The sequence below is a fragment of the Oncorhynchus kisutch genome, unplaced genomic scaffold, assembly GCF_002021735.2.
Source record: "Oncorhynchus kisutch isolate 150728-3 unplaced genomic scaffold, Okis_V2 Okis03b-Okis08b_hom, whole genome shotgun sequence".
In the NCBI taxonomy this organism is placed as follows: domain Eukaryota; kingdom Metazoa; phylum Chordata; class Actinopteri; order Salmoniformes; family Salmonidae; genus Oncorhynchus; species Oncorhynchus kisutch.
This window is the reverse complement of record NW_022261980.1, coordinates 18,543,951-18,561,024: the sequence shown is the minus strand read 5'-3', so window position 1 is coordinate 18,561,024 and position 17,074 is coordinate 18,543,951. Positions and strand designations below refer to the sequence as shown.

At 46.2% G+C, this 17,074-nt stretch overlaps 1 protein-coding gene across 1 annotated transcript in view; it reads left to right on the top strand.

The window, feature by feature from the left end:
• The first annotated feature begins 827 nt into the window (after nt 1-827).
• Nucleotides 828-17,074, top strand: part of LOC109881607 (b(0,+)-type amino acid transporter 1) — a 55,424-nt gene continuing 39,177 nt past the window's right edge. The window contains exons 1-2 of the mRNA XM_031812847.1: nt 828-946; nt 10,808-10,904. The gene's annotated coding sequence lies outside the window, so the exon portion shown is untranslated. The remainder of the gene's footprint in view (nt 947-10,807; nt 10,905-17,074) is intronic.

The following is a 17,074-nucleotide window of genomic DNA, read 5'->3' as shown; positions in this document are numbered from 1 at the left end:
GCTGTGTCCTAGATGGCACCTATTATCTATATAGTAGGGTGCTGACTGGCTGACTGCGGCTGTGTCCTAGATGGCACCTATTATCTATATAGTAGGGTGCTGACTGCGGCTGTGTCCTAGATGGCACCTATTATCTATATAGTAGGGTGCTGACTGCGGCTGTGTCCTAGATGGCACCTATTATCTATATAGTAGGGTGCTGACTGGGGCTGTGTCCTAGATTGCGCCCTATTCCCTATATAGTCGGGTGCTTGTCAAAAGTAGTGCACTATATAAGCATTAGGTGCCATTTGGGAAGTAGCCTAGATAGGTGCACTCTCCTGGCCAGAAATGACCCTACCTCCCTGTTCTCCTAACCAGGGATGACTTTACCTCCCCCTACCTCCCTGTTCTCCAGCCCCTACCTCCCCTCACCTCCCTGTTCTCCAGCCCCTGCCTCCCCCCACCTCCCTGTTCTCCAGCCCCTGCCTCCCCCCACCTCCCTGTTCTCCAGCCCCTGCCTCCCCCCACCTCCCTGTTCTCCAGCCCCTGCCTCCCCCCACCTCCCTGTTCTCCAGCCCCACCTCCCCCGTACCTCCCTGTTCTCCAGCCCCTGCCTCCCCCACCTCCCTGTTCTCCAGCCCCACCTCCCTGTTCTCCGGCCCCTGCCTCCCCCCACCTCCCTGTTCTCCAGCCCCACCTCCCTGTTCTTCAGCCCCTGCCTGTACCTCCCTGTTCTCCAGCCCCACCTCCCTGTTCTTCAGCCCCTGCCTGTACCTCCTTATTCTCCAGTCCCTGCCTCCTGCTTCCTCCCTGTTCTCCAGCCCCTGTGTCCTCCAATCAGACGGAGTGTTGAGTTCCTCCTCCCATAATGTGTTCTTTGTCTCAGGGAGACAGTCAGGAGTAGTTGAGACCCACAGAGGAATGTGTTGTGCATCGTAGTAGATCTATCTCCTGCTGCTATCAGGTGAGTCTGCGGTGTTGACGCCAGCTGTGTCAGAGAGGAGAGGAATTTATGTCTGGGGGTTTCAAGTTTAGTCAGTGGGTCTGGAAATGGTGTGTTATTATGAGAGGCGGTAGAACAGTAGAACAGAACAGAAGAGAACAGTAGAACAGAACAGAAGAGGACAGGAGAACAGAACAGAAGATGACAGTAGAACAGAACAAAACAGAACGGGACAGTAGAACAGTAGAACAGAACAGAAGAGGACATTAGAACAGAACAGAAGATGACGGTAGAACAGAACAAAACAGAATGGGACAGTAGAACAGTAGAACAAAACAGAATGGGACAGTAGAACAGTAGAACAAAACAGAACGGGACAGTAGAACAGTAGAACAGAACAGGCCAGTAGTACAGAACAGAACAGGACAGGTGTGTGTTTGTTGCACTGATAGGAAATAGGGTGTCATGTAGTGAATTAGATAGGGAATAGTGAATTAGATAGGGAATAGAGTGCCATGTAGTGAATTAGATAGGGAATAGGGTGCCATGTAGTGAATTAGATAGGGAATAGTGAATTAGATAGGGAATAGAGTGCCATGTAGTGAATTAGATAGGGAATAGGGTGCCATGTAGTGAATTAGATAGGGAATAGTGAATTAGATAGGGAATAGAGTGCCATGTAGTGAATTAGATAGGGAATAGGGTGCCATGTAGTGAATTAGATAGGGAATAGTGAATGAGATAGGGAATAGAGTGCCATGCAGTTAATTAGATAGGGAATAGTGAATTAGATAGGGAATAGGGTGTCATGTAGTGCATTATATAGGGAATAGAGTGCCATGTAGTGAATTAGATAGAGAATAGGGTGCCATGTAGTGCATTATATAGGGAATAGAGTGCCATGTAGTGAATTAGATAGAGAATAGGGTGCCATGTAGTGAATTAGATAGGGAATAGGGTGTCATGTAGTGCATTATATAGGGAATAGAGTGCCATGTAGTGAATTAGATAGAGAATAGGGTGCCATGTAGTGCATTATATAGGGAATAGGGTGTCATGTAGTGCACTAGAAAGGGAATAGGGTGTCATGTAGTGCACTAGATAGGGAATAGCGTGTCATGTAGTGCATTAGATAGGGAATAGGGTGCCATGTAGTGAATTAGATAGGGAATAGGGTGCCATGTAGTGAATTAGATAGGGAATAGGGTGCCATGTAGTGCATTATATAGGTAATAGGGTGTCATGTAGTGCACTAGATAGGGAATAGCGTGTCATGTAGTGCACTAGATAGGGAATAGGGTGTCATGTAGTGCACTAGATAGGGAATAGGGTGTCATGTAGTGCACTAGATAGAGAATAGGGTGTCATGTAGTGCACTAGATAGGGAATAGGGTGTCATGTAGTGCACTAGATAGGGAATAGGGTGTCATGTAGTGCACTAGATAGAGAATAGGGTGTCATGTAGTGCACTAGATAGGGTATTGGGTGTCATGTAGTGCACTAGATAGGGAATTGGGTGTCATGTAGTGCACTAGATAGGGATTAGGGTGTCATGTAGTGCACTAGATAGGGAATAGGGTGCCATTTGGGACACATCCTTGTGGTGGCCTGACTGTGGTATGTCTGTCTGTCTGTCTGTCTGTCTGTCTGTCTGTCTGTCTGTCTGTCTGTCTGTCTGTCTGTCTGTCTGTCTGTCTGTCTGTCTGTCTGTCCTTATGTCTCTGTCTTCCTGCCTACCTGCCTGCCTGCCTGCCTGCCTACCTGCCTGTCTGTCTGTCTGTCTGTCTGTCTGTCTGTCTGTCTGTCTGTCTGTCTGTCCTTATGTCTCTGTCTTCCTGGCTGCCTGTTTGTCTGCCTGTCCTCCTGCCTGCCAGCCTGTCTGTCTGTCTGTCTGTCTGTCTGTCTGTCTGTCTGTCTGTCCTTATGTCTCTGTCTTCCTGCCTACCTGCCTGCCTGCCTACCTGCCTGTCTGTCTGTCTGTCTGTCTGTCTGTCTGTCTGTCTGTCTGTCTGTCTGTCTGTCTGTCTGTCTGTCTGTCTGTCTGTCTGTCTGTCTGCCTGCCTGTCTGTCTGGCTGTCTGTCTGGCTGCCTGTCTGTCTGTCTGTCTGTCTTTCTGTCTGTCCTTATGTCTGTCTTCCTGCCTACCTGCCTGCCTGCCTACCTGCCTGCCTGTCTGTCTGTCTGTCTGTCTGTCTGTCTGTCTGTCTGTCTGTCTGTCTGTCTGTCTGTCTGTCTGTCTGTCTGTCTGTCTGTCTGTCTGTCTGTCTGTCTGTCTGTCTTTCTGTCTGTCTGCCTGTCTGTCTGTCTTTCTGTCTGTCTGCCTGTCTCTGTCTTCCTGCCTACCTGCCTGCCTGTCTGCCTGCCTGTCTGTCTGTCTGTCTGTCTGTCTGTCTGTCTGTCTGTCTGTCTGTCTGTCTGTCTGTCTGGCTGTCTGGCTGTCTGTCTGGCTGTCTACCTGCCTACCTGCCTGCCTGCCTGTCTGTCTGTCTGTCTGTCTGTCTGTCTGTCTGTCTGTCTGTCTGTCTGTCTGTCTGTCTGTCTGTCTGTCTGTCTGTCTGTCTGTCTGCCTGTCTGTCATAGAGGATGTGACAGATCAAGCATTAACAGAACCAGGTCATATAAAGTTGTAAACCCAGTAGTTCACAGTATTCACTCTGCTTCACCACATTAAACCTTAACCCTCGTAGCTGTCAGGCTGGCTGACCATCAGGAGAGCTGTTACAGTGTGTGTGTTGTGTGCGGTGTTGTCAAGCACTTGTTGCCTTACATCCTGGAATTAAAATTGATTTCTTGGGGGTTTGTATCCTTTGATTTACACAACATGCCTACCACTTTGAAGATGCAAAATAGTTTTATTGTGAACCAAACAAGAAATAAGACAAAAAAAAAACAGAACACTTGAGCGTGCATAACTATTCACCCCACTACAGTCAATACTTTGTAGAGCCACCTTTTGCAGCAATTCCAGCTGCAAGTCTCTTGGGGCATGTCTCTATAGGCTTGGCACTTCCAGCCACTGGGATTTTTGCCCATTCTTCAAGGCAAAACTGCTCCAGCTCCTTCAAGTTGGATGGGTTCCGCTGATGTACAGCAATTTTAAGTCATATCACAGATTCTCAATTGGATTGAGGTCTGGGCTTTGACTAGGACATTCCAAGACATGTGCAGTTTCCCCTTAAACCACTCGAGTGTTGCTTTAGCAGTATGCTTAAGGTCATTGTCCTGCTGGATGGTGAATCTCATTCCTTCAATTCTGACCAGTTTCCCAGTCCCTGCTGATGAAAAACATCCCCACAGATTAGCATGGTGGTGGCAGCATCATGCTGTGGGGGCGTTCTCAGGGTGATTGGAGGTGTTGGGTTTGTACCAGACATAACGTTTTCCTTGATGTCCAAAAAGCTACATTTGACCAGAGTACATTCTTCCACATGTTTGGGGAGTCTCCCACATATCTTTTGGCGAACACCAAAAGTGTTTGCTTATTTTTGTCTTAAGCAATGGCTTTTTTTCTGGCCACTCTTCCGTAAAGCCAGGTCTGTGCCCAAACAGTTTGAGCTTCTACTTTTAAAAATCCACCTTCCCAGAAATAAGTCTCTCAATGTTGCCACTTGAGACGCCCCTCTGCCCCCAGCTGTGCCCATATGTGGATTAAGTGTCCCCCATTTATCTTCAGAGTTTGTACTGTTAGGTGACCTAAACTGGGATATGTTTAACACCCCAGCTGTCCTACAATCTAAGATAGATTCCCTCAATCTCACACAAATTATAAAGGAACCTACCAGGTACAACCCTAAATCCGTAAACACGGGCTTCCTCATATATATCATCCTGACCAACCTGCCCTCTAAATACACCTCTGCTGTCTTCAACCAGGGACTCAGCGATCACAGCCTCATTGCCTGCGTCCGTAATGGGTCCGCGGACAAACGAGCACCCCTCATCACTGTCAAATTCTCCTTAAAACACTTCAGTGAGCAGGCCTTTCTAATCAACCTGGCTCAGGTATCCTGGAAGGATATTGACCTCATTCCATCAGTAGAGGATGCCTGGTTATTCTTTAAAACTGCCTTGCTCACCATCTTAAAAACACATGCCCCATTCAAAAAATGTAGGACTAAGAACAGATATAGCCCTTTGTTCACTCCAGACTTGACTACCCTTGACCAGCACAAAAACATCCTGTGGCGTACTGCATTAGCATCGAATAGCCCCCGAGATATGCAACTTTTCAGGGAAGTCAGGAAGCAATAGAAACAGGCAGTACGGAAAGCAAAAGCTAGCTTTTTCAAACAGAAATTTGCATCCTGCAGCATAAACTCCAAAAAGTTATGGGACACTGTAAAGTCCATGGAGAATAAGAGCACCTCCTCCCATCTGCCCGCTGCACTGAGGCTAGGAAACACTGTCACCACCGATAAATCTATGATAATCGAGAATTTCAATAAGCATTTCTCTACGGTTGGCCATGCTTTCCACCTGGCTACCCCTACCTCGGTCAACAGCTCTGTACCCCCACAGCAACTTGCCCAAGCCTCCCCATTTCTCCTTCAGCCAAATCCAGCTGATGTTCTGAAAGAGCTGCAAAATCTGGACCCCTACAAATCAGCCGGGCTAGACAATCTGGACCCTCTCTTTCTAAAATGATTCCCCGCAATTGTTGCAACCCCTATTACTAGCCTGTTCAACCTCTGTTTCATATTGTCTAACATCCCTAAAGATTGGAATGCTGCCGCGGTCATCCCCTCTTCAAAGGGGGAGACACTCTTGACCCAAGCTGATACAGACCTATATCAATCCTGCCCTGCCTTTCTAATGTCTTCGAAAGCCAAGTTAACAAACAGATCACCGACCATTTCGAATCCCACCGTACCTTCTCTGCTATGCAATCTGTTTTCTGAGCTGGTCATGGGTGCACCTCAGCCACACTCAAGGTCCTAAATGATTTCATAACCGCCATTGATAAAAGACAATACAGTGCCGCCATCTTCATCGACCTGCCAAGGCATTCAACTCTGTCAATCACCACATTCTTATCGGCAGACTCGACAGCCTTGGTTTCTCAAATGACTGCCTCACCTGGTTCACCAACTACTTCTCAGATAGAGTTCAGTGTGTCAAATCGGATGGCCTGTTGTCTGGACCTCTGGCAGACTCTATGGGGGTACCACAGGGTTCAGTTCTCAAGCCGACTCTTTTCTCTGTATACATTAATGATGTTGCTCTTGCTGCTGGTGATTCTCTGATCCACCTCTATGCAGACAACATAATTCGGATGTAGTCTATCACCGTGCCATCTGTTGTTTACTCCATGTGTAACTCTTTGTTGTATGCTCACACTGCTATGCTTTATCTTGGCCAGGTCGCAGTTGCAAATGAGAACTTGTTCTCAACTAGCCTACCTGGTTAAATAAAGGTGAAATAAAAATAAAAAATAAAAATGTCACCAAATCCCCATATACTACCCACCACTGAGACCTGCATGCTCTCATTGACTGGCCCTCGATTCATATTCGTCGCCAAACCCACTGGTTCCTGGTCATTTACAGTCGTGGCCAAAAGTATTGACATTGACACAAATATTAATTTTCACAAAGTCTGCTGCCTCAGTTTGTATGATGGCAATTTGCATATGCTCCAGAATGTTATGAAGAGTGATCAGATGAATTGCAATTAATGGCAAAGTCCCTCTTTGCCATGCAAGTGAACTGAATCGCCCCAAAAACATTTTGACTGCATTTCAGCCCTGCCACGAAAGGACCAGCTGACATCATGTCAGTGATTCTCTCGTTAACACAGGTGTGAGTGTTGACAAGGCTGGAGATCACTCTGTCATGCTGATTGAGTTCAAATAACAGACTGGAAGCTTCAAAAGGAGGGTGGTGCTGGGAATCATTGTACTTCCTCTGTCAACCATGGTTATCTGCAAGGAAACACGTGCCGTCATCATTGAATTGCACAAAAAGGGCTTCACAGGCAAGGATATTGCTGCCAGTAAGATTGCACCTAAATCAACCATTTATTGGATCATCAAGAACTTCAAGGAGAGCAGTTCAATTGTTGTGAAGAAGGCTTCAGGGCTTCAAAGAAAGTCCAGCAAGCGCCAGGACCGTCTCCTAAAGTTGATTCAGCTGCAGGATTGTGACACCACCAGTACAGAGCTTGCTCAGGAATGGCAGCAGGCAGGTGTGAGTGCATCTGCACGCACAGTGAAGTGAAGACTTTTGGAGGATGGCCTGGTGTCAGCAAGGGCAGCAAAGAAGCCACTTCTCTCCAGGAAAAACATCAGGGACAGACTGATATTCTGCAAAAAGTACAGGGACTGGACTGTTGAGGACTGGGGTAAAGTCATTTTCTCTGATGAATCTCCTTTCCGACTGTTTGGGGCATCTGGAAAAAGCTTGTCAGAAGAAAACAAGGTGAGCGCTACCATCAGTCCTGTGTCATGCCAACGGTAAAGCATCCTGAGAACATTCATGTGTGGGGTTGCCTAAGAATACAGCCATGAATAAAGAATGGTACCAAAACGTCCTCCGAGAGCAACATCTCTCAACCATCCAGGAACAGTTTGGTAACTAACCATGCCTTTTCCAGCATGATGGAGCACCTTGCCATAAGGCAAAAGTGATGACTAAGTGGCTCGGGGAACAAAACATTGATATTTTGGGTCCATGGCCAGGAAACTCCCCAGACCTTAATCCCATTGAGAACTTGTGGTCAATCCTCAAGAGGCGGGTGGACAAACAAAAACAAACAAATTCTGACAAACTCTAAGCATTGATTATGCAAGAATGGGCTGCCATCAGTGAACCAAAGGTTAATTGACAGCATGCCAGGACGGATTGCAGAGTTCTTGAAAAAGAAGGGTCAACACTGCAGATATTGACTCTTTGCATCAACTTCATGTAATTGTCAATAAAAGCCCTTGACACTTATGAAATGCTTGTAATGCTTGTCATCCCCAAAGCAAAATCCTAATTTGGCCGCCTTTCCTTCCAGTTCTCTGCTGCCAATGACTTGCAAAACTCACTGGAGTCTTATATCTCCCTCACTAACTTTATGCATCAGCTGTCAGAGCAGCTTACCAATCACTGCAGCTGTACATAGCCCATCTGTAAATTGCCCACCCAACCACCTCATCCCCATATTGTTAATTATTTATTTTTGCTCCTTTGCACCCCAGTATCTCTACTTGTACATTAATCTTCTGCACATCTATCACTCCAGTGTTTAATTGCTCAATTGTAATTATTTCGCCACTATGGCCTATTTATTGCCTTTACCTCCCTAATCTTATTTCATTTGCACACACTGTACATAGATGTTTCTATTGTGTTATTGACTACTTTTGTTAATTGCATGTGTAACTCTGTGTTGTTAATGTCACACTGCTTTGCTTTATCTTGGTCAGGTCGCAGTTGTAAATGAGAACTTGTTCTCAACTGGCTGTCACACCCTGACCTTAGATACCTCTGTTTTTCTATATATTTTGGTTAGGTCAGGGTGTGACTAGGGTGGGTACTCTGGGGCGGCAGGGTAGCCTAGTGGTTAGCGTGTTGGACTAGTAACCGAAAGGCTGCAAGTTCAATTCCCCAAGCTTACAAGTACAAATCTGTCGTTCTGCCCCTGAACAGGTAGTTAACCCACTGTTTCTAGGCCATCATTGAAAATAAGAATTTGTTCTTAACTTGCCTAGTTGAATAAAGGTAAAATAATAACTCTAGTTTTTGTATGTTTAGGGATTTTTGTCTATTTAGGCCTGATATGGTTCCCAATCATAGACAGCTGTTTATCGTTATCTCTGATTGTGCATCACATTTAGGTAGCCATTTCGTTTGTTATTTTTGTTGGTTTGTTCGGTGTTCATTCATTAAAAGAGAATGTGCCTTGGTCTAATCATTACGACGAATGTGACACTGGCCTACCTGGTTAAATAAAGGTGAAATAAAATAATAAATTTATAAAAGCCCATCTCTGTGGAGCGTACAGCTTAAAGTGGTCCTATGGACAGATACTCCAATCTTCGCTGTGGAGCTTTGCAGCTACTTCAGGGTTATCTTTGGTCTCTTTATTGCCTCTCTGATTAATGCCCTCCTTGCCTGGTCTGTGAGTTTTGGTGGACGGCCCTCTCTTGGCAGGTTTGATGTGGTGCCATATTCTTTCAATTTTTTAATAATGGATTTAAAGGTGCTCTGTAGGATGTTCAAAGTTTAGGATATTTTTTTACAACCCAACCCTGATCTGTACTTCTCTACAACTTTGCCCCCGACCTGTTTGGAGAGCTCCTTCCTACAGCATATGATCTGGAGGACTCACTAAACAGAGAACATCCCTGGTCATCCCTACTGCCTCTGATCTGGAGGACTCACTAAACAGAGAACATCCCTGGTCATCTCTGCTGCCTCTGATCTGGAGGACTCACTAAACAGAGAACATCCCTGGTCATCCCTGCTGCCTCTGATCTGGAGGACTCACTAAACAGAGAACATCCCTGGTCATCCCTACTGCCTCTGATCTGGAGGACTCACTAAACAGAGAACATCCCTGGTCATCCCTACTGCCTCTGATCTGGAGGACTCACTAAACAGAGAACATCCCAGGTCATCCCTAATGCCTCTGATCTGGAGGACTCACTAAACAGAGAACATCCCTGGTCATCCCTACTGCCTCTGATCTGGAGGACTCACTAAACAGAGAACATCCCTGGTCATCCCTACTGCCTCTGATCTGGAGGACTCACTGAACAGAGAACATCCCTGGTCATCCCTACTGCCTCTGATCTGGAGGACTCACTAAACAGAGAACATCCCTGGTAATCTACTGCCTCTGATCTGGAGGACTCACTAAACAGAGAACATCCCTGGTCATCCCTACTGCCTCTGATCTGGAGGACTCACTAAACAGAGAACATCCCTGGTCATCCCTACTGCCTCTGATCTGGAGGACTCACTAAACAGAGAACATCCCTGGTCATCCCTACTGCCTCTGATCTGGAGGACTCACTAAACAGAGAACATCCCTGGTCATCCCTACTGCCTCTGATCTGGAGGACTCACTAAACAGAGAACATCCCTGGTCATCCCTACTGCCTCTGATCTGGAGGACTCACTAAACAGAGAACATCCCTGGTCACCCCTACTGCCTCTGTTGGACTGTTGGAGTGTTTGAGTGTGACCATGTCTATCTGTAAATTTAAAAAAACACATCTGCTTTGCTTAATAAAATTAATATAGTTATTTTCTCAACTTCATTTACTTTTGATACTTCAGAAACCGAATACTTTTAGACTTTTACTCAAGTAGTATTATACTGTCTGACTTTCACTATTATTTGAGACATTTTCTATTAAGGGATCTTTACTTTTACGAACATATGACAATTGATTTCCCACTACTGTGTGTGTGTGTGTGTGTGTGTGTGTGTGTGTGTGTGTTTGTGTGTGTGTGTGTGTGTGTGTGTGTGTGTGTGTGTGTGTGTGTGTGTGTGTGTGGTACTGTGTGTGTGTGTGTGTGTGTGTGTGTGTGTGTGTGTGTGTGTGTGTGTGTGTGTGTGTGTGTGTGTGTGTGTGTGTGTGTGTGTGTGTGTGTGTGTGTGTGTGTGTGTGTGTGTGTGTGTGTGTGTGTGTGTGTGTGTGTGTGTGTGTGTGTGTGTGTGTGTGTGTGTGTGTGTGTGTGTGTGTGTGTGTGTGTGTGTGTGTGTGTGTGTGTGTGTGTGTGTGTGTGTGTGTGTGTTTGTGTGTTAGTGTGTGTGTGTGTGTGTGTGTGTGTGTGTGTGTGTGTGTGTGTGTGTGTGTGTGTGTGTGTGTGTGTGTGTGTGTGTGTGTGTGTGTGTGTGTGTGTGTGTGTGTGTGTGTGTATATTTCATATATGTGCATCTTTGTTTCAGCTTCCAGAGAGATATCTGAAGACATCCCTGGGTTCCTGCATCAAACACAACTACAAGCGTTTCTACACAGGAGGTGGGAATCATTTCTACACAGGAGGTGAGTATCATTTCTACACAGGAGGTGGGTATCATTTCTACACAGGAGGTGGGTATCATTTCTACACAGGAGGTAGGTATCATTTCTATACAGGAGGTGAGTATCATTTCTACACAGGAGGTGGGTATCATTTCTATACAGGAGGTGGGTATCATTTCTACACAGGAGGTGGGAGTAATTTCTACACAGGAGGTGGGTATCATTTCTATACAGGAGGTGGGAATCATTTCTACACAGAAGGTCGGTATAATTTCTACACAGGAGGTGGGTATCATTTCTACACAGGAGGTAGGTATAATTTCTATACAGGAGGTGGGTATCATTTCTATACAGGAGGTGGGTATCATTTCTACACAGGAGGTGGGTATCATTTCTATACAGGAGGTGGGTATAATTTCTACACAGGAGGTGGGTATCATTTCTACACAGGAGGTAGGTATCATTTCTATACAGGAGGTGGGTATCATCCTGTTCGAAATAACTTTCATTATGGGGTGATTTTGGTGACAGTCTCCCACTTCATTTGTGACAAACTCTCCTAACCTTGAAGAGGTTTGTTACACGTGGTGGAGAATGCGGGCACAGTGTGGCCTGAAGTGGTTATAGTGACTAACTGCTGGTTAGGTAGAGGAAAAAATATATTTTTGAAAGTATTCTGTTAGCACTCCAAAGAGGAGTCAGGTTTTATTTGTTGTGGCTTTGTTTGTTTTGTACAGTTTGCTCAGGGAAAATGAGTATGGAGGGAGCCATACAGGCACTGTTACAAGCAACGGCAGCCCAACGAGGCAACTAGAGCTCAACAAATAGCTCATCAGGATTGCAATGTGAATGCTTTAGGACACATTACAGGTCCAGCACTGCACCAACCAGCTGCTCAGAGAAGAGCAAGAGAGAAACACCCAGGAGTTAAGAGAAGGCCCAAAGGGGGGCTCAGTTTCGAGCTGCAAATACCCAGAGGCGGGTCAATCATTTTCTTCAAAAAATGACCAAGAAGGAATATGTGGAAGCATCACCACCTTCGAAAGGACGGCAGAGCGCGCGAGAGAAGTGACCGAAAGAAGAATGGGCAGGACTTCTTGCACCATACCTGGTAGGGGACGCTCAAAAATAGTATTTCGATCTGGAGTTGAAATTCAGGATACCCCAAAGCCTTAGTGAGCATACAAACGGAGGACGAGCTGCTGGATTATGAGATCGGTGTGGTCCAGAAGATGCCGTTTGATATAATACTGGGTAGATACTTTCCTAACTTTGCGAGGTTAGGCCAAAAGAACAGCATATTTGAGAAGTCCAACACTCCTGACCAAGCCGGAAGTATAGTGGGCTCGCTACCCAAATCCGCTAGAGAGCACCAATGCATTCTGGTCATCCTAAATTATGCCACTCGCTACCCAGAAGCCATTCTTCCAAAAATATCGCTATGGAATTAGTGCTCTTGTTCACCAGTTTAGGGATTCCAAATGAGATCCTTACTGACCAGGGGACCCCCTTTATGTCCAGCCTTATGGCAGACCTTTGTAAGATGTGGCAGGTGAAACAGCTGAGGACACCGGTTTACCATCCGCAGACGGATGGGCTAAGGAAGTTATAAGAGTGGGAAAAAAAGAGTGGGAAAACCTCCAAGGTTCCCCAAGCCTCGCTGGGGGTTTTCACCCTATGAGCTGGTACAGTGGGGCAAAAAAAGTATTTAGTCAGCCACCAATTGTGCAAGTTCTCCCACTTAAAAAGATGAGAGAGACCTGTAATTTTCATCATAGGTACACTTCAACTATGACAGACCAAATGAGGAAAAAAAATCCAGAAAATCACATTGTAGGATTTTTTATGAATTTATTTGCAAATGGATCACATCGCGTCAGTGGATGGCTGGGTGCCAGCAGAGTTTTGTATGCGCAACAGCTTGGAGCAGACATTTTCTCTCTCTCTCCTATTGAAAAAGCTACGGTCCGGTTGAAATATTATCGATTATTTATTGTAAAAACAACCTGAGGATTTATTATAAAAAAACGTTTGACATGTTTCTACGAACTTTACAGATACTATTTGGAAATTTCGTCTGCCCGTCATGACCTGCACGAGCCTGTGGATTTCTGAACAAAATGTGCCAACCAAATGGAGGTTTTTGGATATAAAAACAATATTTATCAAACAAAAGGAACATTTATTGTGTAACTGGGAGTCTCGTGAGTGCAAACATCCGAAGATCATCAAAGGTAAGCGATTCATTTGATTGTTTTTCTGACTTTCGTGACCAATCTACTTTGCTGCCAGCTGTTTGTAATGTTTTGTCTGCTGAGAGAGATGTCCTAACATAAACGCTTGGATAGCTTTTGCTGTAAAGCTTTTTTTAAATCTGATACGGCAGGTGGATTAACAACAAGTTAAGCTGAGTTTTACACTTGTGATTTCATCAAAATTAAATATTTTCAGTAATTTAATTTGAATTTGGCGCTCTGCAATTCAGCGGATGTTGACAAAAATGATCCCGCTAACGGGATGGGTGCGCCAAGAAGTTAATTATCGGATCCGACAGCCAAGTTGTCGGCCCCCGGAACAAATCTATCAAATTAACCAGTTAAAAGCATGGCGAGAGAGAGAAACACATTGTCACGTACCCCATACCCACTCAGGAGGCAGCCAAAAGTGCATGTTTCACCTCTCTGTCCCCAGCACAGGAAGTAAAGACCCTGGTTCATAAAAACAGAGATGTGTTTTCATGGATACCAGGCCGAACTGAGGTTACGGCTCATGATATTGTTTCCCTACCAGGGAGAAAATTAAGCACTAGGCCGTATCGGGTTCCCAAGGCTCGACGAGCTGCGATTAGAGCAGAGAAAAATGTTGACAGATGGAGTGGTTGAAGAGTCACATAGGGTCTAGCCCAATTGTGATGGTCTCCAAGCATGATGGGTCTTGGCGGTTTTGAAATTGTTTTCAGAAGGTAAATTAAATCTCCAAGTGTGATGCCTACCCAATGCCCCGAGTAGATGGACTGCTGGAGAAAACTGGTAACGCTCTGTACATTACGACCCTGGACCTAGCCAAAGGTTACTGGCAAATTCCTTTGACCCCCAGAGCCGAAGAAAAAACAGCCTTTGCAACCCCTGACGGTTTGTTTCAATACACCGTCAAGCCATTTGGCTTACGCAGGGGCCCACCTTTCAATGGCTAATGGACCAAGTCCTGAAACCCGCACAGAGCTTACGCTGCAACCTATTCAGATGACGTGGAGATCTACAGCCCAGATTGGGAATCTCACTTACCCCAGGTACAGGCAGCGCTAGACGCCCTTAGAAAGGCAGAGCTCACAGCAAACCCTGCCAAATGTTACGTGGGGTTAGAGGAAACCGAGTATCTGGGATACACCGTGGGAAGATCAAATCCCAACTGAAGATGGTGGAGGCAATTAGAGGATGGGCCGAGACCAGAAAACAAGAAGCAGGATCGAGCCTTCCTAGGGTTGACCGATTACTACCGGAAGTTCGTCCCAAGTTATGCCACAGTGGCCACCCTACTCACTGACATGACTAGAGCCAGAGGGCCAAAACATGGTCAAATGGGATGAAAGGGCCACCAAAGGATTTAGGACATTACAGGAGGCTCTCTGCTATAATCCAGTGTTGGTGGTACCAGACATTACAGGAGGCTCTCTGCTGTAATCCAGTGCTGGTGATACCAGACTTTGAGAGAGAGAGAGTTGTTCAGACGGATGCCTCAGAGGTCGGCTTGGGAGCCGTGCTCTACCAAGAGGTAGAAGGGGTGGAACACCCCATCCTGTTTTTAAGCAGGAAGCTGGAACCACGGGAGACCAACTACTCAGTCGTTGAGAAAGAGGCTCTGGCAGTAAAGTGGCCTCTAGAAAGCGTGAAATACTACCTGCTAGGGCACCACTTCACCCTCATCAGTGACCAAGCCCCACTCACCTGGATGCATAGAGCAAAAGAGAAGAACGCTTGAGTGGTTTTTGGAGTCTCCAACCATTTCACTTTCACGAACTGACTTGTTGGAAAGGTGGCTCCTGTGATGGTGCCACGTTGAATGTCACTGAGCTTTTCAGTTCTGGCCATTCTACTGCCAATGTTTGTCTATAGAGATTGGGAATAGGGAGCTATTTGGCTATGGTCAACAGTAGTTCCCTATATAGGGTGCCATTTGGCTCTGGTCAACAGTAGTGCCCTATATCGAGAATAGGGAGCCATTTGGGATCCAGCCTGTGAGCTGTTTACCAGAGCATACCTCATCAGAACCGGACTTATGTGATTTGAGTGTTATGTGGTTTAATATGAATGTGCATCTTTCCCTCTCAAGGCAATTTTATACACAAATCAATGTGATTCAGTTAGATTCGATACGATGAACAACATCTTTGTTTGCATGTACAGACATTTTCCATTTAACATGAATATCTGCTGCTGATGGGAGCTCAAGAGCTGGGCCTCTCTGAGCTGGGCCTCTCTGAGCTGGGCCTCTCTGAGCTGGGCCTCTCTGAACTGGGCCTCTCTGAGCTGGACCTCTCTGAGCTGGGCCTCTCTGAGCTGGGCCTCTCTGAGCTGGGCCTCTCTGAGCTGGGCCTCTGTGAGCTGGGCCTCTCTGAGCTGGACCTCTCTGAGCTGGACCTCTCTGAGCTGGACCTCTCTGAACTGGGCCTCTGTGAGCTGGGCCTCTCTGAGCTGGACCTCTCTGAGCTGGACCTCTCTGAGCTGGACCTTCCTGAGCCTGGCCTCTCTGAGCTGGGCCTGTCTGAGATCACTTCTCTAACTGAGTGGTCCGTGTGTGTGGGGGGGGATCACCATTAGCGTTTGGTAACGATGGACAACCAAGTTTTCATCGGTTGTCACTCAACTAATGAAGACAAAAATGTGACATTGGGAAAGCAATTTAATTAACAAGCATCTGAATGTTGAAGGTGCCACCCGTAGCCTATTAGAATGGGGATAGGTCTACCCGCTGCCTCTCATTGGCTAGAACAGCTGTCTCCCACACTGTTCACACAGCTGTTATCGGACAGTCATATGCAGGTACATAACAGTTTGATTGGCTACTGAAGGACAGGCCACATCGGTTCAGTCACAACAGATAACAGGTATTTTAGGAATAAAACCATACGAGTCAAAGGGATTCGTAGCTTTGGAATCGTTGTTTCTGAACAACGCTTCATGTGGATCGGTTTGGACACCCGCTGACAGATGAACTGGTATCTGAAACATCCAGGAACAACCTTTATCTGTAAATCTTCACATCCCATTTGATTTATCATTAATCTGTTGAGAGACAGACGGACATACAGACAGACAAAAGGACTAGTGACTCATTGACGCCCTCTCAGTACTGTATTTACTGTGGCAGAATAGCACCCTATTCCCTACGTAGTGCACTACTGTTGACCTGGTTCCATAGGGCCCTGGTCAAAAATAGTGCACTGTGTAGTGAATAGGGTTCTATTTAGTATGCAGTCTGTGTGTTTACTGCCCCTGGCGCCAGCCCGCCTGTTGCTAACGCACAGCCACATCATCAATATACTAAAACACTGCAACAGGATGACTTAATGAGTCTGAACAGTGTTGGTACACACAGTCACTGTCAAATGGCTTCATATTCCATATATAGTCCACTACTTTGACCAGGGCCCATAGGGTATAGGGTGTCTTTTAGGATACAGACCCTCAGTCTTTAGACCAGGGTCTATAGGGTATAGGGTGCTTGCTGGGATACAGATCCTCAGTCTTTAGACCAGGGCCTATAGGGAATAGGGTGTCTTTTAGGATACAGACCCTCAGTCTTTAGACCAGGGCCTATAGGGAATAGGGTGCTTTCTGGGATACAGACCCTCAGTCTTTAGACCAGGGTCTATAGGGAATAGGGTGCTTGCTGGGAAACAGACCCTCAGTCTTTAGACCAGGGCCTATAGGGAATAGGGTGTCTTTTAGGATACAGACCCTCAGTCTTTAGACCAGGGCCTATAGGGCATAGGGTGCTTGCTGGGATACAGACCCTCAGTCTTTAGACCAGGGCCTATAGGGAATAGGGTGCTTGCTGGGATACAAACCCTCAGTCTTTAGACCAGGGCCCATAGGGAATAGGGTGCTTGCTGGGATACAGACCCTCAGTCTTTAGACCAGGGCCTATAGGGTATAGGGTGCTTGCTGAGATACAGACCCTCAGTCTTTAGA